Below are 22041 nucleotides of genomic sequence, written 5' to 3' on the forward strand. Positions count from 1 at the left end.
GTCTTACTCATCAAAACATCGCCACCAGTCCTTGTAGGCGCTCCTGGCACTCCTCAGTGCCAGTAATTTTTTCTTTAACATTAAAAAACATAATAGATAAATCAGTAGTGTGCTGCCAGCCTGTTCTATATGCAAGTTAAGTGGTAGGAACTCTCTGGAGTGCAACTGTACTGCTGTACGTGTTCATCTCTGTACTTTGTGGGAACAAGCTAGTTGTGTTTCACTCTCATATTCCATCACACAGAATGGATTTCACTTTCATATTCTATGAACAGTATTACTTGTGTAATATAATTATATAATCTAATACTATTATAATATATAATCTAATTCCATTTATAAGCAGGCTCCCTGCCGAAGTCTTAGCTGTACCCTGCTCATGTGCCGGGTACAGCAAAGGCTTGGGTAGGGAGCCTGCTTATCAATGGTATTAGATTATATATATTATTAATTCCGAAGTCACTAGTGAATGTATGACTACAGTTAGTTCACGGTGTGCCAGGTGCTGCACACCCTGGTATGGATCAGTCTGTAAAACAACCCAGATTGAAATACTTTTGGCCTCGTATGGCAACTGATATTTCTGAATATATTAAGAAATGTAGTGTTTGCATGCATCATAAAGGAAACGTTAGTGGGCCAAATCCAGTCCAGGTGTATCCCACTACTAGTGAACCTTGGGAAAGGGAAGCGCTAGATTTGTTAACTAATTTCCAACGTTTCCTCCAGGGCAACAAACATCTGTGTGTAATGGCGGACCATTTCACCAGATACTGTGAGTTAGTTCCTGTAGCAGATAAGATTGCCGAGACAATAGCTAAAGTGTTTAAGGAACACAGTCTCCAGACATACTATTCTTAATCCCCTAGTAACAGATAACGGAGGTGAATTCTGCAATGATATTTTTGAAAAGTTGTGTACTTTGTGCAAGATGTCTAAGTCAACCGTTGTCCCTCATCATCCTGCCAGCAGTGGTTTAACAGAAAGAACCAATAAGAAAATGTTCGATATCTTGAGAGCAACAATTAATCTCAACAGTACTACCTGGGATGAAGTTATACCTGATGTTCAGTGTTCCATTAACTCTGCTTACAATGCTTCTTCTATAAGTGATACTCCACATTATGCATTGTATGGTGTAGGTAAGCGTTTACTGTACGAGTTGTTATATTCAACTCCGATACCAGACTATAATGCAGATGATTTTGTAGCGACTCGTGCCAGCTTAGCTCCAAATGTCTTCAGACGAATCCGAGAAACATTTCATAAATCAGCAGCAGAATTTACAAGTCATTAACACTCGAGCAAAACCAACCAGAATTAAAGTAGGCTTGAGAGTTATGCTAACTAATTTCAGTTAAACATCTGCAGTGCCAAAACTCGACCAAAAGTTTGTTGGTCTCTACCGAGTAGTTAAGCATGTAAATGGTAACAAATATAATATTAAAGAAATTAGTAGAGGTCAGTATAAAGAATTGCACTTATATCATGTGAAGTTAGTATGTGATGATGAGTTTCTTGGCACCCAGACAAGTGAGCCAGACTCTGACAGTCTAGTACTTTCTACCTCTAACAACCTGACTGACGTACAACCTGACTAGTTTTTCTCGACATACACAATTGATGAGGATTTCAAGTTTCGGGTAATACCACTTTTAATCCTCCTCGCCGGTACCACAGAGTTTGACTCCCCTAGAGATGACGATTGTGCGTATGTAAATCTCACCCTAGCAGAGTTGGGATTAAATGTAAATAACTTATATATATGATTAGTATAGCCCTATGTGTACTCAACTGTGTGACGAGCCTGACAGTATGTCATTTTAAATATTTTTTTTTAAAGTGTTCACTTTATCTTTGAATTCTGAGATTTAACAGTAAAAAACTCATGTGCACCGAGTTTGTCCTTCCTGCTAAACACTTTCTTCTTTGTAAATAAGTTTCCTCAGAATCCGTAGATTACATTAATAACGACCGATCTATCTCATGTTCAGACTGTAATCTCATTAATTCCTATGATCCACCATGATTTGTAATGCATTATGTTCAAGTATATCTTACGTTGTTGTGTACATCCTTGTATAGAATCAGCCCACAGCCTGAAACGTCTGCCATCTACCTTTTGTATTAGTTTAGTTGTATGTAGGGGATGCCATACATTAGTGTTGCCGAGCTGTCAACAGCATTACTTGTGTAATATATATATATATATATATATATATATATATATATATATATATATATATATATATATATATATATATATATATATATATATAATACCATTAATAAACAGGCTCCATGCCCAAGCCTTAGCTGTACCCTGTGCATGTGCAGCCAGGCACCTCCTCGAGGCCTAGGGTTGTGCAGACGGATAGACTAGGCTCTCTACCATGATTTACCAATATATCGCCTATACAACAGACCAGCGATATTTTCCTTGCTACCAACCCTCCAACAATTCCATCACACAGGATGGGTTTTCCTGTCATATTCCATCACACAGGGTGGGTTTCCTTGTCATATTCCATCACACAGGATGGGTTTTCCTGTCATATTCCATCACACAGGGTGGGTTTCCCTGTCATATTTCATCACACAGGATGGGTTTTCCTTTCATATACCATCACACAGGATGGGTTTTTCTGTCATATACCATCACACAGGATGGGTTTTCCTGTCATATACCATCACACAGGATGGGTTTTCCTGTCATATACCATCACACAGGATGGGTTTCCCTGTCATATACCATCACACAGGATGGGTTTTCCTGTCATATACCATCACACAGGATGGGTTTTCCTGTCATATACCATCACACAGGATGGGTTTTCCTGTCATATACCATCACACAGGATGGGTTTTCCTGTCATATACCATCACACAGGATGGGTTTCCCTGTCATATTCCATCACACAGGATGGGTTTTCCTTTCATATACCATCACACAGGATGGGTTTCCCTGTCATATTCCATCACACAGGATGGGCTTTCCTTTCATATATCACACATGATGGGTTTCCCTGTCATATTCCATCATACAGGATGGAAATATGTGTGTGGCTCAGTGCATCTGGGTGTCTGTATATGTCTGGAGGAAGGCGGAACACAGTCCACACCCACCTATCACTGCAGGACTTCCCCAGTGCTCTTGAGGGAGGCGCTGACGTACATTCTTCGGCGTTTACTGGTGTTTTCCTCTGTCATCTTCCATCACACAGGATGGGTTTAACTATCAACTTCCATCAGGATGGGTTTCTGACACAAGGTTGTGTGTGTCAGGTTGAACTGGGAGAGCTCAGTAAGACGATGAGGATATCGTCAAACATTCCCAGGAATGGGTGGGATGTGTGTGTGTGTGGGGGGGGGCTGGGGGCGCCCACATGAAGGGTATCGTGTATCTACTTTGTGTTGTTCACCTACCTCACCTGGTACCTCAGCGTCTCCTTAGGGGGCTGGGGGGGGAGGTTGCTCACCTGAGCTTAGCTCAGGGACTTGTATCATGTGAGTGTTGGAGGGAGGGGGAGGAGGACTCATATTTTATTACTGAATCTCTCTCTCTCTCTCTCTCTCTCTCTCTCTCTCTCTCTCTCTCTCTCTCTCTCTCTCTCTCTCTCTCTCTCTCTCTCTCTCTCTCTCTCTCTCTCTCTCTCTCTCAACCCTGCACCTTTGTGATGACCAGCCACACACTCCCTCACGGCATTTACACTGGGTGTCTACACCTTCCCTAGTGCATGCAATACACCTCTTACCTGTTTGGTGAAAGGACAGCGTTTCGCTCTCCGGATCGACAAACCTCTTGGAGAGCGAAACGGTGCCACAATAAAATGTCGTATTAGTTACACTTGTGCCCTTTTATCTTACATATTGTGGGTAATTCTTCCAACATTACTACACCTCTTACCTGCCTGGTACTCCTGTCTTATGATACACTACACTTGTAGAATCACGTGCTGAGGATGTATGTTTGTATAATGTAAGTGGCTGTTTGAGCGTAAGCTCGACAAGTTGTGATGAGGGTGATGACGGTGTTGACGGCTCCAGTCAAGAAAGGATAGATATAAGAGTTCGAAAAGATGCAGAAAGAGTTTTCTGCCTATATAGAGTCTTTAAAACATTTAAAATACGGGGAACGCCTCAGGGTACCGAGGATCGCTCTCGGGAGCGAAGGAGAGATACTTGATAGTGTATATACGTGGATGAGACTTCCGTAATCATTATACAATGGTACACAACACCGACATATCCAACAACTGGGTATATTTATAATGTAGACTTTTGCCAGCCAGTGGCTTTATAAACACAATACAAAGGCAGGCACAGAAGAGTGAAGTGGTAGTTGATGAGGTAATCAGTCCCTCAGCCTAGCATCAAGACTAAGGTACTGAACACCTGCTCCTACTTAAGACTCTTCAGTCTTTTGTTTTTGTCTCTGTGTTGTACTGGTAAAGCCACTGGTTGGCGAAACATCTACATAATGAAGATACTCGGTTGTGCACATGTCTGAGTCTCCATACTTGCGCACTGACGTACTGGAGTGAGAGAGAGAGAGAGAGAGAGAGAGAGAGAGAGAGAGAGAGAGAGAGAGAGAGAGAGAGAGAGAGAGAGAGAGAGAGAGAGAGAGAGAGAGAGAGAGAGAGGTTTAAAATAGACTTACTGAGAAACAGGGAAGTTATGGGCACGATAATAGAATACAGTATCATCATCCGTGGGCCGAGACTTGCCGTTAGCAGATATCAGAAATACTGCTGGAACGATGGTAGAAGTTTTCAGGAGGAGAGTGAATTACTACCTCCTGATCAACCAGTCTCTGACAGTTATGTGGGTCAGCGGGCCGCCAGCAACAACAGCCTGGTTGACAGTCAACACAGAGAGCTGGCCTCAGGACGGGCTGTCGGGAAAGACGAATCCTGGAAACCGATCACAGGTATGTCAGTGGTAGGACTATACTGTCTTAGGTGTTCTTGAACAGGATGACTTAGGCAGCGCTGGTCACGCTAAGACCCTCCTTCAATGATTATCATCATCATCAGTGTATTAACAGCAAGCGCTAAACCCGCACGGGTCATAGAGGAGGCTCCTTCTGTAATGTCAACAAGGAGTCCATCATTGTAGCTAAGGCACTGTGAACAAACCATACCACGGGCGGGATTTGAACCCGCGGTCAGAGAGTCTCAAAACTCCAGACCGTCGCGTTAGCCACTGGACCAGCTAGCCACAGTAAGATTCGTCCAACTAGGTATATACCTAGTATATACACTAGCTGGTCCAGTGGCTAACGCGACGGTCTGGAGTTTTGAGACTCTCTGACCGCGGGTTCAAATCCCGCCCGTGGTATGGTTTGTTTGTAATCGTGTCATTACGATTTTGTGAGTCACGTTAAGGCATTGTGGTTAGTTGTGTATTGAAGCTGCGGTGTTGTGGGTTGTATATTGTTGTAAACACGGTATTGTGGGTTGTGTATTGTGGCTTTGGTATTGTGGGTCAGTTGTGTATTGAAGCTAGGGTATTTTGGGTTAGTTGCATAATGTTGAAAGCATGGTATTGTGGGTTAGTTTTCTGTTGTTGTAGCCACGGTATTTTAACCTTCGATCTTCTACTAGGACGCACCAGAAAGCTAGAGCAATATATAGAGTTGCCAGTGTGAGCAGCGGACCAGAGATGTAACTGTTGAATCAGGGAGCAGCGTTCCTAAGTGCTCGAGGAAATAAGACTCAAAAGGAGCCATGATCATGACATACATGATACTTAGAGACATCTGCTAGACGTACTATCAAGAGGGTGTATGAGAAGTGTACTGTCCGAGACATTGTTGGTGTGCATGTGGGGGGGGGTCACACTAATCACCCCCACTACACACCCCACTGCTCACTCCCACCACTCACCCACCACCTCTCATCCACCACTCCCCACACCTCCAACTCCCCCACAACACCCCTCACACCCCCAACACCCCCGTCAACACCTACAGCGTCAACACAGATAACACAAGCTCGCCAACACCTGTAAAATCTCCCCTCAACCCTCCTCCTAACCCCCTCCCCTTCCCTCCTCTCTCCCCTCCCCACAAAAGGGATTACCACTCCCCTCCCCTCAAGGACCTGTGTAAGAATGTTAATTTGTGGTCTTTCACTCTGCTCATCTGCCTGTGAAAAGACCAGGATATTACCAGCCTCTTCCTTCCTCCTCCTCCTCCTCCCTCTTCTCTTCCTCTTCCTTTACCTCCTTCTCCTTTTCTTCCACGTTCTTCTCCTCTTCCCCTTCCTCTACTTCTTCCTCTTCCATCCTCTGACTCTACAATCATGCTCTCACTCCTCCTCCTCTATTATTATCTTCCTTCTTGATATATTCTCTAAGCAATATCCACTTTTTCACTTCTTTATTCTTCTTCGTCATTCGTCTCTTGTTCTAATTTATCTTAAGTGACTGTTCTTCACCTCTCTCCTTTCCTCCCTCTCTCCCTCCCTCCCTCAGTCCCTCTCCTTCCCTCCCCCACTCCCTCCCGACCTCTTTCTGTCTCTCTCCTTCCGTCCCTTCCTCTCTCCTCTCCTTCCCTCCCTTCCTCTCTCCTCTCCTTCCCTCCCTTCCTCTCTCCTCTCCTTCCCTCCCTTCCTCCCTCTCTCCCACCTCCCATCTTCTCTCCCTCCCTCCCATCTCTCTCCCTCCCTCCCTCTCTCATGCTAAGCTCAGACTTCCAATTTTTTCCAATAGGATTTAGGCATTGTTGAGTCACCTGTCGTGTTGTGTTGCTGTCTGAGTGGCTGCTGGTGTGTTACTGTCTGAGTGGCTGCTGGTGTGTTGCTGTCTGAGTGGCTGTTGATGTGTTACTGTCTGAGTGGCTGCTGGTGTGTTGCTGTCTGAGTGGCTGCTGGTGTGTTACTGTCTGAGTGGCTGCTGGTGTGTTGCTGTCTGAGTGGCTGTTGGTGTGTTACTGTCTGAGTGGCTGTTGATGTGTTACTGTCTGAGTGGCTGCTGGTGTGTTACTGTCTGAGTGGCTGTTGATGTGTTACTGTCTGAGTGGCTGCTGGTGTGTTACTGTCTGAGTGGCTGCTGGTGTGTTACTGTCTGAGTGGCTGCTGGTGTGTTGCTGTCTGAGTGGCTGCTGGTGTGTTACTGTCTGAGTGGCTGCTGGTGTGTTGCTGTCTGAGTGGTTGCTGGTGTGTTACTGTCTGAGTGGCTGCTGGTGTGTTGCTGTCTGAGTGGCTGCTGGTGTGTTACTGTCTGAGTGGCTGCTGGTGTGTTACTGTCTGAGTGGCTGCTGGTGTGTTGCTGTCTGAGTGGCTGCTGGTGTGTTACTGTCTGAGTGGCTGCTGGTGTGTTACTGTCTGAGTGGCTGCTGGTGTGTTACTGTCTGAGTGGCTGCTGGTGTGTTGCTGTCTGGCTGCTGGTGTGTTACTGTCTGAGTGGCTGCTGGTGTGTTACTGTCTGAGTGGCTGCTGGTGTGCTGTCTGATGTGTTACTGTCTGAGTGGCTGCTGGTGTGTTGCTGTCTGAGTGGCTGCTGGTGTGTTACTGTCTGAGTGACTGCTGGTGTGTTGCTGTCTGAGTGGCTGCTGGTGTGTTACTGTCTGAGTGGCTGCTGGTGTGTTACTGTCTGAGTGGCTGCTGGTGTGATACTGTCTGAGTGGCTGCTGGTGTGTTGCTGTCTGAGTGGCTGCTGGTGTGTTGCTGTCTGAGTGGCTGCTGGTGTGTTGCTGTCTGAGTGGCTGCTGGTGTGTTACTGTCTGAGTGGCTGCTGGTGTGTTGCTGTCTGAGTGGCTGCTGGTGTGTTGTCTGAGTGGCTGCTGGTGTGTTGCTGTCTGAGTGGCTGCTGGTGTGTTGTCTGAGTGGCTGCTGGTGTGTTGTCTGAGTGGCTGCTGGTGTGTTACTGTCTGAGTGGCTGCTGGTGTGTTACTGTCTGAGTGGCTGCTGGTGTGTTACTGTCTGAGTGGCTCTTGGTGTGTTGCTGAGTGGCTGCTGGTGTGTTGTCTGAGTGGCTGCTGGTGTGTTACTGTCTGAGTGGCTGCTGGTGTGTTACTGTCTGAGTGGCTCTTGGTGTGTTGCTGAGTGGCTCTTGGTGTGTTGCTGTCTGAGTGGCTCTTGGTGTGTTGCTGTCTGAGTGGCTGCTGGTGTGTTGCTGTCTGAGTGGCTGCTGGTGTGTTACTGTCTGAGTGGCTGCTGGTGTGTTGCTGTCTGAGTGGCTGCTGGTGTGTTACTGTCTGAGTGGCTGCTGGTGTGTTACTGTCTGAGTGGCTGCTGGTGTGTTACTGTCTGAGTGGCTGCTGGTGTGTTACTGTCTGAGTGGCTGCTGGTGTGTTGCTGTATGAGTGGCTGCTGGTGTGTTGCTGTCTGAGTGGATGCTGGTGTGTTGCTGTCTAAATGGCTGCTGGTGTGTTGCTGTCTGAGTGGCTGTTGGTGTGTTGCTGTCTGAGTGGCTGTTGGTGTTGCTGTCTGAGTGGCTGCTGGTGTGTTGCTGTCTGAGTGGCTGTTGGTGTGTTGCTGTCTGAGTGGCTGTTGGTGTGTTGTTGTCTGAGTGGCTGCTGGTGTGTTGCTGTCTGAGTGGCTGCTGGTGTGTTGCTGTCTGAGTGGCTGCTGGTGTGTTGTTGTCTGAGTGGCTGCTGGTGTGTTGTTGTCTGAGTGGCTGCTGGTGTGTTGTTGTCTGAGTGGCTGCTGGTGTGTTGTCTGAGTGGCTGCTGGTGTGTTGTTGTCTGAGTGGCTGCTGGTGTGTTGCTGTCTGAGTGGCTGCTGGTGTGTTGTCTGAGTGGCTGCTGGTGTGTTGCTGTCTGAGTGGCTGCTGGTGTGTTGCTGTCTGAGTGGCTGCTGGTGTGTTGCTGTCTGAGTGGCTGCTGGTGTGTTGCTGTCTGAGTGGCTGCTGGTGTGTTACTGTCTGAGTGGCTGCTGGTGTGTTACTGTCTGAGTGGCTGCTGGTGTGTTACTGTCTGAGTGGCTGCTGGTGTGTTGCTGTCTGAGTGGCTGCTGGTGTGTTACTGTCTGAGTGGCTGCTGGTGTGTTGCTGTATGAGTGGATGCTGGTGTGTTGCTGTCTGAGTGGCTGCTGGTGTGTTGCTGTCTGAGTGGCCGCTGGTGTGTTGCTGTCTGAGTGGCTGCTGGTGTGTTGCTGTCTGAGTGGCTGCTGGTGTGTTGCTGTCTGAGTGGCTGCTGGTGTGTTGCTGTCTGAGTGGCTGCTGGTGTGTTGCTGTCTGAGTGGCTGCTGGTGTGTTACTGTCTGAGTGGCTGCTGGTGTGTTGCTGTATGAGTGGATGCTGGTGTCTTGCTGTCTGAGTGGCTGCTGGTGTGTTGCTGTCTGAGTGGCCGCTGGTGTGTTGCTGTCTGAGTGGCTTCTGGTGTGTTGCTGTCTGAGTGGCTGCTGGTGTGTTGCTGTCTGAGTGGCTGCTGGTGTGTTGCTGTCTGAGTGGCTGCTGGTGTGTTGCTGTCTGAGTGGCTGCTGGTGTGTTGCTGTCTGAGTGGCTGCTGGTGTGTTGCTGTCTGAGTGGCTGCTGGTGTGTTGCTGTCTGAGTGGCTGCTGGTGTGTTACTGTCTGAGTGGCTGCTGGTGTGTTGCTGTATGAGTGCATGCTGGTGTGTTGCTGTCTGAGTGGCTGCTTGTGTGTTGCTGTCTGAGTGGCCGCTGGTGTGTTGCTGTCTGAGTGGCTGCTGGTGTGTTGCTGTCTGAGTGGCTGCTGGTGTGTTGCTGTCTGAGTGGCTGCTGGTGTGTTGCTGTCTGAGTGGCTGCTGGTGTGTTGCTGTCTGAGTGGCTGCTGGTGTGTTGCTGTCTGAGTGGCTGCTGGTGTGTTGCTGTCTGAGTGGCTGTTGGTGTGTTGCTGTCTGAGTGGCTGCTGGTGTGTTGCTGTCTGAGTGGCTAAGGTAAATGTGTTAATTATACTGCTGCTCAGAAACACATTTTTGGTGTACTGTATATCTGGGTAACACTGACTGGGTCTCTTAAGCGGTGGCTACATTTTTTCCCCTTTTCTCCACCTTGAGAACACCGTATCCGATTGGCTTCAAATTTTCAACAGTGATTTATTGTCATCTCCTCACCACGTCAGTGTTGCCACACTCGTCACCACGTCAATGTTGCTACACTCGTCACCCCGTCAATGTTGCCACACTCGTCACCACGTCAATGTTGCCACACTCGTCACCACGTCAATGTTGCCACACTCGTCACCACGTCATTGTTGCCACACTCGTCACCACGTCAGTGTTGCCACACTCGTCACCACGTCAATGTTGCCACACTCGTCACCACGTCAATGTTGCTACACTCATCACCATGTCAATGTTGCCACACTCGTCACCACGTCAATGTTGCCACACTCGTCACCACGTCAATGTTGCCACACTCGTCACCACGTCAATGTTGCTACACTCATCACCATGTCAATGTTGCCACACTCGTCACCACGTCAATGTTGCCACACTCGTCACCACGTCAATGTTGCCACACTCGTCACCACGTCAATGTTGCCACACTCGTCACCACGTCAATGTTGCCACACTCGTCACCACGTCAATGTTGCTACACTCGTCACCACGTCAATGTTGCTACACTCGTCACCACGTCAATGTTGCTACACTCGTCACCACGTCAATGTTGCTACACTCGTCACCACGTCAATGTTGCTACACTCGTCACCCCGTCAATGTTGCCACACTCGTCACCACGTCAATGTTGCTACACTCGTCACCACGTCAATGTTGCTACACTCGTCACCACGTCAATGTTGCCACACTCGTCACCACGTCAATGTTGCCACACTCGTCACCACGTCAATGTTGCCACACTCGTCACCACGTCAATGTTGCCACACTCGTCACCACGTCAGTGTTGCCACACTCGTCACCACGTCAATGTTGCCACACTCGTCACCACGTCAATGTTGCTACACTCATCACCATGTCAATGTTGCCACACTCGTCACCACGTCAATGTTGCCACACTCGTCACCACGTCAATGTTGCCACACTCGTCACCACGTCAATGTTGCCACACTCGTCACCACGTCAATGTTGCTACACTCGTCACCACGTCAATGTTGCTACACTCGTCACCACGTCAATGTTGCTACACTCGTCACCACGTCAATGTTGCTACACTCGTCACCACGTCAATGTTGCTACACTCGTCACCACGTCAATGTTGCTACACTCGTCACCACGTCAATGTTGCTACACTCATCACCACGTCAGTGTTGCTACACTCGTCACCACGTCAATGTTGCTACACTCGTCACCACGTCAATGTTGCTACACTCATCACCACGTCAGTGTTGCTACACTCGTCACCACGTCAATGTTGCTACACTCGTCACCACGTCAATGTTGCTACACTCATCACCACGTCAGTGTTGCTACACTCGTCACCACGTCAATGTTGCTACACTCATCACCACGTCAGTGTTGCTACACTCGTCACCATGTCAATGTTGCCACACTCGTCACCACGTCAATGTTGCTACACTCGTCACCATGTCAGTGTTGCTACACTCGTCACCACGTCAGTGTTGCTACACTCGTCACCACGTCAATGTTGCTACACTCATCACCACGTCAGTGTTGCTACACTCATCACCACGTCAGTGTTGCTACACTCGTCACCATGTCAATGTTGCCACACTCGTCACCACGTCAGTGTTGCTACACTCGTCACCACGTCAATGTTGCTACACTCGTCACCATGTCAGTGTTGCTACACTCGTCACCATGTCAGTGTTGCTACACTCGTCACCACGTCAATGTTGCTACACTCGTCACCATGTCAATGTTGCCACACTCGTCACCATATCAGTGTTGCTACACTCATCACCACGTCAGTGTTGCTACACTCGTCACCACGTCAGTGTTGCTACACTCATCACCACGTCAGTGTTGCTACACTCGTCACCACGTCAATGTTGCTACACTCGTCACCATGTCAATGTTGCTACACTCGTCACCACGTAAATGTTGCTACACTCATCACCACGTTAATGTTGCTACACTCGTCACCACGTCAATGTTGCTACACTCATCACCACGTCAATGTTGCTACACTCGTCACCACGTCAATGTTGCTACACTCGTCACCACGTCAATGTTGCTACACTCGTCACCACGTCAATGTTGCTACACTCATCACCACGTCAATGTTGCTACACTCGTCACCACGTCAATGTTGCTACACTCATCACCACGTCAATGTTGCTACACTCGTCACCACGTCAATGTTGCTACACTCGTCACCACGTCAGTGTTGCTACACTCATCACCACGTCAATGTTGCTACACTCATCACCACGTCAGTGTTGCTACACTCGTCACCACGTCAATGTTGCTACACTCGTCACCATGTCAATGTTGCCACACTCGTCACCATGTCAATGTTGCTACACTCATCACCACGTCAGTGTTGCTACACTCGTCACCACGTCAATGTTGCCACACTCGTCACCACGTCAGTGTTGCTACACTCGTCACCACGTCAGTGTTGCTACACTCGTCACCATGTCAATGTTGCCACACTCGTCACCACGTCAGTGTTGCTACACTCGTCACCACGTCAGTGTTGCTACACTCGTCACCATGTCAATGTTGCCACACTCGTCACCACGTCAGTGTTGCTACACTCGTCACCATGTCAATGTTGCTACACTCGTCACCACGTCAATGTTGCTACACTCGTCACCACGTCAATGTTGCTACAGTCGTCACCACGTCAATGTTGCTACAGTCGTCACCACGTCAATGTTGCTACAGTCGTCACCACGTCAATGTTGCTACACTCGTCACCACGTCAATGTTGCTACACTCGTCACCACGTCAATGTTGCTACACTCGTCACCACGTCAATGTTGCTACACTCGTCACCACGTCAATGTTGCTACACTCGTCACCACGTCAATGTTGCTACACTCGTCACCACGTCAATGTTGCTACACTCGTCACCACGTCAATGTTGCTACACTCGTCACCACGTCAATGTTGCTACACTTGTCACCACGTCAATGTTGCTACAGTCGTCACCACGTCAATGTTGCTACACTCGTCACCACGTCAATGTTGCTACACTCGTCACCACGTCAATGTTGCCACACTCGTCACCACGTCAATGTTGCTACACTCGTCACCACGTCAATGTTGCTACACTCGTCACAATGTCACTCGGTTTGGGGTAAATCTAGAGGTGTTATTGGTAGTCAGACGTGCGTTACGTGACGTGCGTTATAAGACGTGTTTTATGAGACATTTAAACAGAAATAACCGGTGATGCAATAACAAGTGTCAGTGGGAGACGCAGCACAAGCAGCGTCAGGTAACACTGGGTGACGTAACACAAGCAGTGTCAAGTAACACAGCGGGTGACGCAACGCAAGGAGTGTCAAGTAACACAGCGGGTGACGCAACACAAGGAGTGTCAAGTAACACAGCGGGTGACACAACACAAGGAGTGTCAAGTAACACAGCGGGTGACGCAACACAAGGAGTGTCAAGTAACACAGCGGGTGACGTAACACAAGCAGTGTCAAGTAACACAGCGGTTGACGTAACACAAGGAGTGTCAAGTAACACAGCGGGTGACACAACACAAGGAGTGTCAAGTAACACAGCGGGTGACGCAACACAAGGAGTGTCAAGTAACACAGCTGGTGACACAACACAAGGAGTGTCAAGTAACACAGCGGGTGACGCAACACAAGGAGTGTCAAGTAACACAGCGGGTGACGTAACACAAGGAGTGTCAAGTAACACAGCTGGTGACACAACACAAGGAGTGTCAAGTAACACAGCGGGTGACGCAACACAAGGAGTGTCAAGTAACACAGCGGGTGACGCAACACAAGGAGTGTCAAGTAACACAGCTGGTGACACAACACAAGCAGCATCAGGTAACATAGTGCGTGACGCAACACAAGCAGTGTCAAGTAACACAGCTGGTGACACAACACAAGCAGCATCAGGTAACATAGTGCGTGACGCAACGCAAGGAGTGTCAAGTAACACAGCGGGTGACGCAACGCAAGGAGTGTCAAGTAACACAGCGGGTGACGCAACACAAGCAGCATTAGGTAACACAGCGGGTGACGCAACGCAAGGAGTGTCAAGTAACACAGCGGGTGACGCAACACAAGGAGTGTCAAGTAACACAGCGGGTGACGTAACACAAGCAGCATCAGGTAACATAGTGCGTGACGCAACACAAGCAGCATCAGGTAACATAGTGCGTGACGTAACACAAGCAGTGTCAAGTAACACAGCGGGTGACGCAACACAAGCAGCATTAGGTAACACAGCGGGTGACGCAACGCAAGGAGTGTCAAGTAACACAGCGGGTGACGCAACACAAGGAGTGTCAAGTAACACAGCGGGTGACGTAACACAAGCAGCATTAGGTAACACAGCGGGTGACATAATACAAGCAGCATCAGGTAACATAGTGCGTGACGCAACACAAGTAGTGTCAAGTAACACAGCGGGTGACGCAACACAAGCAGTGTCAAGTAACACAGCGGGTGACGCAACACAAGCAACGTCAGGTAACACAGCGGGTGACGCAACGCAAGGAGTGTCAAGTAACACAATGGATGAAGTAACACACGCAGCGTCGGGTAGCACAACAACGTCACTCAGCGTAGCTTTTCCGACCCATGAGGGAAGATTTTAAAGATCATATCTCTGGTGTCGCAACTCTAGATAATTCTGCGTCTTCAGCGTCAACCGCTGTTATCCTCTGCGACGATATCCTCTGCGACGATATCCTCTGCAACGATATCCTCTGCGACGATATCCTCTGCGACGATATCCTCTGCGACGATATCCTCTGCGTCAGGTGAAATGAAGATTGCCAAAGTGTGAGATGGATTTTGTAGTAACGGGTGAAGTGTGTCCACGAGGCAGGTGTTGTGTGGGTCGTCATGTCAGCTGTGTTCATGAGGCAGGTGTTGTGTGGGTCGCCATGTCAACTGTGTTTAGGAGGCAGGTGTTTTGTGGGTCATGTCAACTGTGTTCACGAGGTAGGTGTTGTGTGGGTCGTCATACAGTGTCCACGAGGCAGGTGTTGTGTGGGTCGTCATGTCAGCTGTGTTCATGAGGCAGGTGTTGTGTGGGTCGTCATGTCAGCTGTGTTCACGAGGCACGTGTTGTGTGGGTCGCCATGTCAACTGTGTTTAGGAGGCAGGTGTTTTGTGGGTCATGTCAACTGTGTTCACGAGGTAGGTGTTGTGTGGGTCGTCATACAGTGTCCACGAGGCAGGTGTTGTGTGGGTCGTCATGCTGTGTCCACGAGGCAGGTGTTGTGTGGGTCGTCATACAGTGTCCACGAGGCAGGTGTTGTGTGGGTCGTCATACAGTATCCACGAGGCAGGTGTTGTGTGGGTCGTCATGCTGTGTCCACAAGGCAGGTGTTGTGTGGGTCGTCATACAGTATCCACGAGGCAGGTGTTGTGTGGGTCGTCATACAGTATCCACGAGGCAGGTGTTGTGTGGGTCGTCATGCTGTGTCCACGAGGCAGGTGTTGTGTGAGTCGTCATGCTGTGTCCACGAGGCAGGTGTTGTGTGGGTCGTCATACAGTATCCACGAGGCAGGTGTTGTGTGGGTCGTCATACAGTTTCCATGAGGCAGGTGTTGTGTGGGTCGTCATGCTGTGTCCACGAGGCAGGTGTTGTGTGGGTCGTCATACAGTATCCACGAGGCAGGTGTTGTGTGGGTCGTCATTCTATGTCCAGGAGGCAGGTGTTGTGTGGGTCGTCATACAGTATCCACGAGGCAGGTGTTGTGTGGGTCGTCATACAGTATCCACGAGGCAGGTGTTGTGTGGGTCGTCATGCTGTGTCAACGAGGCAGGTGTTGTGTGGGTCGTGTATCCATGAGGCAGGTGTTGTGTGGGTCGTCATACAGTGTCCACGAGGCAGGTGTTGTGTGGGTCATACGTCCACGAGGCAGGTGTTGTGTGGGTCGTCATACAGTGTCCACGAGGCAGGTGTTGTGTGGGTCGTCATACAGTATCCACGAGGCAGGTGTTGTGTGGGTCGTCATGCAGTGTCCACGAGGCAGGTGTTGTGTGGGTCGTCATACTGTGTCCACGAGGCAGGTGTTGTGTGGGTCGTCATACTGTGTCCACGAGGCAGGTGTTGTGTGGGTCGTCATGCTGTGTCCACGAGGCAGGTGTTGTGTGGGTCGTCATACAGTATCCACGAGGCAGGTGTTGTGTGGGTCGTCATGCTGTGTCCACGAGGCAGGTGTTGTGTGGGTCGTCATACAGTGAAAAGTGTTTCCTGACTCGGGTCTTAGTCATATGATGACCCTCCGCTGGAGCTTTTGGTCATCTGACCGAGGCCTTCCACTGGCTTACCCGTCAACTCCTTTAAAAATTAAGGTTATAATTAGAATAATTTTTATTGGTTTAAGGACCCAATAAGTAGATACTTTCATTAAAGCTGTATCGGTTTATATCTAATAATAATAATAATAATAATAATAATAATAATAATAATAATAATAATAATAATAATAATAATAATATTATTATTATTATTATTATTATATTATTATTATTATTATTATTATTATTATTATTATTATTATTATTATTATTATTATTATTATAATTCTTATTTGCAGGTAAGTAGGAAGGACAGTAGAGAGCAGAGAAGCAGGTCGGTGAGTTAACTTTCTTTGCTTCAGTACCTGTGTGACCTGGTGTTGTGGTCAGGTCACCAGGCCTCGCCTCACTGGCCAGGTCACCAGGCTTCATCTCACTGGCTACCCATAAATTTAAGCCCTAGGCCTACGCATAGGGCTTAGAATCAGGATTTACGATTATGATGTTTGTAATAGTGTGTTTGCTAGTAATAATTATTACTATCAGGCCACCAGCTGCTGACCTGTATGTAGCACAGTGTTTCAGGGTTATACTGACCTGTATGTAGCACAGTGTTTCAGGGTTATACTGACCTGTATGTAGCACAGTGTTTCAGGGTTATACTGACCTGTATGTAGCACAGTGTTTCAGGGTTATACTGACCTGTATGTAGCACAGTGTTTCAGGGTTATACTGACCTGTATGTAGCACAGTGTTTCAGGGTTATACTGACCTGTATGTAGCACAGTGTTTCAGGGTTATACTGACCTGTATGTAGCACAGTGTTTCAGGGTTATACTGACCTGTATGTAGCACAGTGTTTCAGGGTTATACTGACCTGTATGTAGCACAGTGTTTCAGGGTTATACTGACCTGTATGTAGCACAGTGTTTCAGGGTTATACTGACCTGTATGTAGCACAGTGTTTCAGGGTTATGCTGACCTGTATGTAGCACAGTGTTTCAGGGTTATACTGACCTGTATGTAGCACAGTGTTTCAGGGTTATACTGACCTGTATGTAGCACAGTGTTTCAGGGTTATACTGACCTGTATGTAGCACAGTGTTTCAGGGTTATACTGACCTGTATGTAGCAATGTGTTTCAGGGTTATACTGACCTGTATGTAGCACAGTGTTTCAGGGTTATGCTGACCTGTATGTAGCACAATGTTTCAGGGTTATACTGACCTGTATGTAGCACAGTGTTTCAGGGTTATACTGACCTGTATGTAGCACAGTGTTTCAGGGTTATACTGACCTGTATGTAGCACAGTGTTTCAGGGTTATACTGACCTGTATGTAGCACAGTGTTTCAGGGTTATACTGACCTGTATGTAGCACAGTGTTTCAGGGTTATACTGACCTGTATGTAGCACAGTGTTTCAGGGTTATACTGACCTGTATGTAGCACAGTGTTTCAGGGTTATACTGACCTGTATGTAGCACAGTGTTTCAGGGTTATACTGACCTGTATGTAGCACAGTGTTTCAGGGTTATACTGACCTGTATGTAGCACAGTGTTTCAGGGTTATACTGACCTGTATGTAGCACAGTGTTTCAGGGTTATACTGACCTGTATGTAGCACAGTGTTTCAGGGTTATACTGACCTGTATGTAGCACAGTGTTTCAGGGTTATACTGACCTGTATGTAGCACAGTGTTTCAGGGTTATACTGACCTGTATGTAGCACAGTGTTTCAGGGTTATACTGACCTGTATGTAGCACAGTGTTTCAGGGTTATACTGACCTGTATGTAGCACAGTGTTTCAGGGTTATACTGACCTGTATGTAGCACAGTGTTTCAGGGTTATACTGACCTGTATGTAGCACAGTGTTTCAGGGTTATACTGACCTGTATGTAGCACAGTGTTTCAGGGTTATACTGACCTGTATGTAGCACAGTGTTTCAGGGTTATACTGACCTGTATGTAGCACAGTGTTTCAGGGTTATACTGACCTGTATGTAGCACAGTGTTTCAGGGTTATACTGACCTGTATGTAGCACAGTGTTTCAGGGTTATACTGACCTGTATGTAGCACAGTGTTTCAGGGTTATACTGACCTGTATGTAGCACAGTGTTTCAGGGTTATACTGACCTGTATGTAGCACAGTGTTTCAGGGTTATACTGACCTGTATGTAGCACAGTGTTTCAGGGTTATACTGACCTGTTTAGCACAGTGTTTCAGGGTTATACTGACCTGTATGTAGCACAGTGTTTCAGGGTTATACTGACCTGTATGTAGCACAGTGTTTCAGGGTTATACTGACCTGTATGTAGCACAGTGTTTCAGGGTTATACTGACCTGTATGTAGCACAGTGTTTCAGGGTTATACTGACCTGTATGTAGCACAGTGTTTCAGGGTTATACTGACCTGTATGTAGCACAGTGTTTCAGGGTTATACTGACCTGTATGTAGCACAGTGTTTCAGGGTTATACTGACCTGTATGTAGCACTGTTTCAGGGTTATACTGACCTGTATGTAGCACAGTGTTTCAGGGTTATACTGACCTGTATGTAGCACAGTGTTTCAGGGTTATACTGACCTGTATGTAGCACAGTGTTTCAGGGTTATACTGACCTGTATGTAGCACAGTGTTTCAGGGTTATACTGACCTGTATGTAGCACAGTGTTTCAGGGTTATACTGACCTGTATGTAGCACAGTGTTTCAGGGTTATACTGACCTGTATGTAGCACTGTTTCAGGGTTATACTGACCTGTATGTAGCACTGTTTCAGGGTTATACTGACCTGTATTTAGCACTGTTTCAGGGTTATACTGACCTGTATGTAGCACAGTGTTTCAGGGTTATACTGACCTGTATGTAGCACTGTGTCAGGGTTATACTGACCTGTATGTAGCACAGTGTTTCAGGGTTATACTGACCTGTATGTAGCACAGTGTTTCAGGATTATACTGACCTGTATGTAGCACAGTGTTTCAGGGTTATACTGACCTGTATGTAGCACAGTGTTTCAGGGTTATACTGACCTGTATGTAGCACAGTGTTTCAGGGTTATACTGACCTGTATGTAGCACAGTGTTTCAGGGTTATACTGACCTGTATGTAGCACAGTGTTTCAGGGTTATACTGACCTGTATGTAGCACTGTTTCAGGGTTATACTGACCTGTATGTAGCACAGTGTTTCAGGTTATACTGACCTGTATGTAGCACAGTGTTTCAGGTTATACTGACCTGTATGTAGCACAGTGTTTCAGGGTTATACTGACCTGTATGTAGCACAGTGTTTCAGGGTTATACTGACCTGTATGTAGCACAGTGTTTCAGGTTATACTGACCTGTATGTAGCACAGTGTTTCAGGGTTATACTGACCTGTATGTAGCACAGTGTTTCAGGGTTATACTGACCTGTATGTAGCACAGTGTTTCAGGGTTATACTGACCTGTATGTAGCACAGTGTTTCAGGGTTATACTGACCTGTATGTAGCACAGTGTTTCAGGGTTATACTGACCTGTATGTAGCACAGTGTTTCAGGTTATACTGACCTGTATGTAGCACAGTGTTTCAGGGTTATACTGACCTGTATGTAGCACAGTGTTTCAGGTTATACTGACCTGTATGTAGCACAGTGTTTCAGGGTTATACTAACCTGTATGTAGCACAGTGTTTCAGGTTATACTGACCTGTATGTAGCACAGTGTTTCAGGGTTATACTGACCTGTATGTAGCACAGTGTTTCAGGGTTATACTGACCTGTATGTAGCACAGTGTTTCAGGTTATACTGATCAACAAGTGGCACTGTGCCTCTGGTAATATAGTCTATATCGGTCTCTGTGCTTCCAATAATCTACATCAGTCTAAATTTTTCGGGCAGTCTGACGGGTGGACAAGTGTGCTGAGGTGGTCCAGGTGTCAGAAGTTCAAGTCAACTCTCGGAGTCAAACTCAAGGGTGTAGAGAAAAGTTGAAGAGTCCAGGTGAAACTCAGGGCTTTAAGGAAAAGTTCAGTAGGCGATGTTAAACTCAAGGGTCAAGCCGGAAATGCGAACACTAGATGAATAATGTCCTCACAATGTGAGATGATTCTCTCTCTCTCTCACTTGTTAGTTACTAGTCCCAGTGGGGAAGATTAGTCTTCTTCTTCTTCTTCTTCTTCTTCTTCTTCTTCTTCTTCTTCTTCTTCTTCTTCTTCGTCTTCGTCTTCGTCTTCGTCTTCGTCTTCGTCTTCTTCGTCTTCTTCGTCTTCTTCGTCTTCGTCTTCTTCGTCGTCTTCTTTTGTTGCCACCTCCCTAGATAAGAAGTACAGCAACCACGTTGGGTTAGAAGAGTTAACAAGTGCGCTTCTGTGTTACAGAATGAATGATCTGCCATCCTGATGTCGCTAACTTATGACACTGGCCTTGACTCCTTCATTATTACTGATTGTGTATCACCACTGAAGACTCTTGACTCACATGACTCGAACAACTTGCTCACTGAAGACGACAGATATACATACTCAAAAATCAGAGAGACAATAATTAATGTACAATTCTTGTGTATTCCATCACACACTGTTACTCTTTCATAACACAGTTAATAACTGCCTGAAGAAAATCGTACAATGTATGTATGAATGTCGTAAACATGCACTGACAAGACTGAGTAGATCTGTAACTCAATATTATAATATGATGTTAGATAGGCACACTTACGAGTTACCTTGCAGTGTAAACATACTGACAGAAGTACTTGGTTACAAGTACTGAGAGGGAAGACCCCTGCTTGTCACAGGAAGTCTCTGACTGAGAGGGAAGACCCCTGCTTGTCACAGGAAGTCTCTGACTGAGAGGGAAGACCCCTGCTTGTCACAGGAAGCCTCTGACTGAGAGGGAAGACCTCTGCTTGTCACAGGAAGCCTCTGACTGAGAGGGAAGACCCCTGCTTGTCACAGGAAGCCTCTGACTGAGAGGGAAGACCCCTGCTTGTCACAGGAAGCCTCTGACTGAGAGGGAAGACCCCTGCTTGTCACAGGAAGCCTCTGACTGAGAGGGAAGACCCCTGCTTGTCACAGGAAGCCTCTGACTGAGAGGGAAGACCTCTGCTTGTCACAGGAAGCCTCTGACTGAGAGGGAAGACCCCTGCTTGTCACAGGAAGCCTCTGACTGAGAGGGAAGACCCCTGCTTGTCACAGGAAGCCTCTGACTGAGAGGGAAGACCTCTGCTTGTCACAGGAAGCCTCTGACTGAGAGGGAAGACCCCTGCTTGTCACAGGAAGCCTCTGACTGAGAGGGAAGACCCCTGCTTGTCACAGGAAGCCTCTGACTGAGAGGGAAGACCCCTGCTTGTCACAGGAAGCCTCTGACTGAGAGGGAAGACCCCTGCTTGTCACAGGAAGCCTCTGACTGAGAGGGAAGACCCCTGCTTGTCACAGGAAGCCTCTGACTGAGAGGGAAGACCTCTGCTTGTCACAGGAAGCCTCTGACTGAGAGGGAAGACCCCTGCTTGTCACAGGAAGCCTCTGACTGAGAGGGAAGACCCCTGCTTGTCACAGGAAGCCTCTGACTGAGAGGGAAGACCCCTGCTTGTCACAGGAAGCCTCTCACTGTCTACTCCCTCCAGCAACAACCACTTACACACCTTCCTCTCCCTACTCTCTGTGCCTGCTGGGCTGGTGGCACCAACAGCCTGCTTGATCAAGAGTTATGCTACGAGAGTAGCATAACTCTTGAAACTAGACACAGGTAGGACACAGGTACCTCTACCCCCGGT

Source organism: Cherax quadricarinatus, chromosome 1 (assembly GCF_038502225.1).
Source record: "Cherax quadricarinatus isolate ZL_2023a chromosome 1, ASM3850222v1, whole genome shotgun sequence".
NCBI lineage: Eukaryota > Metazoa > Arthropoda > Malacostraca > Decapoda > Parastacidae > Cherax > Cherax quadricarinatus.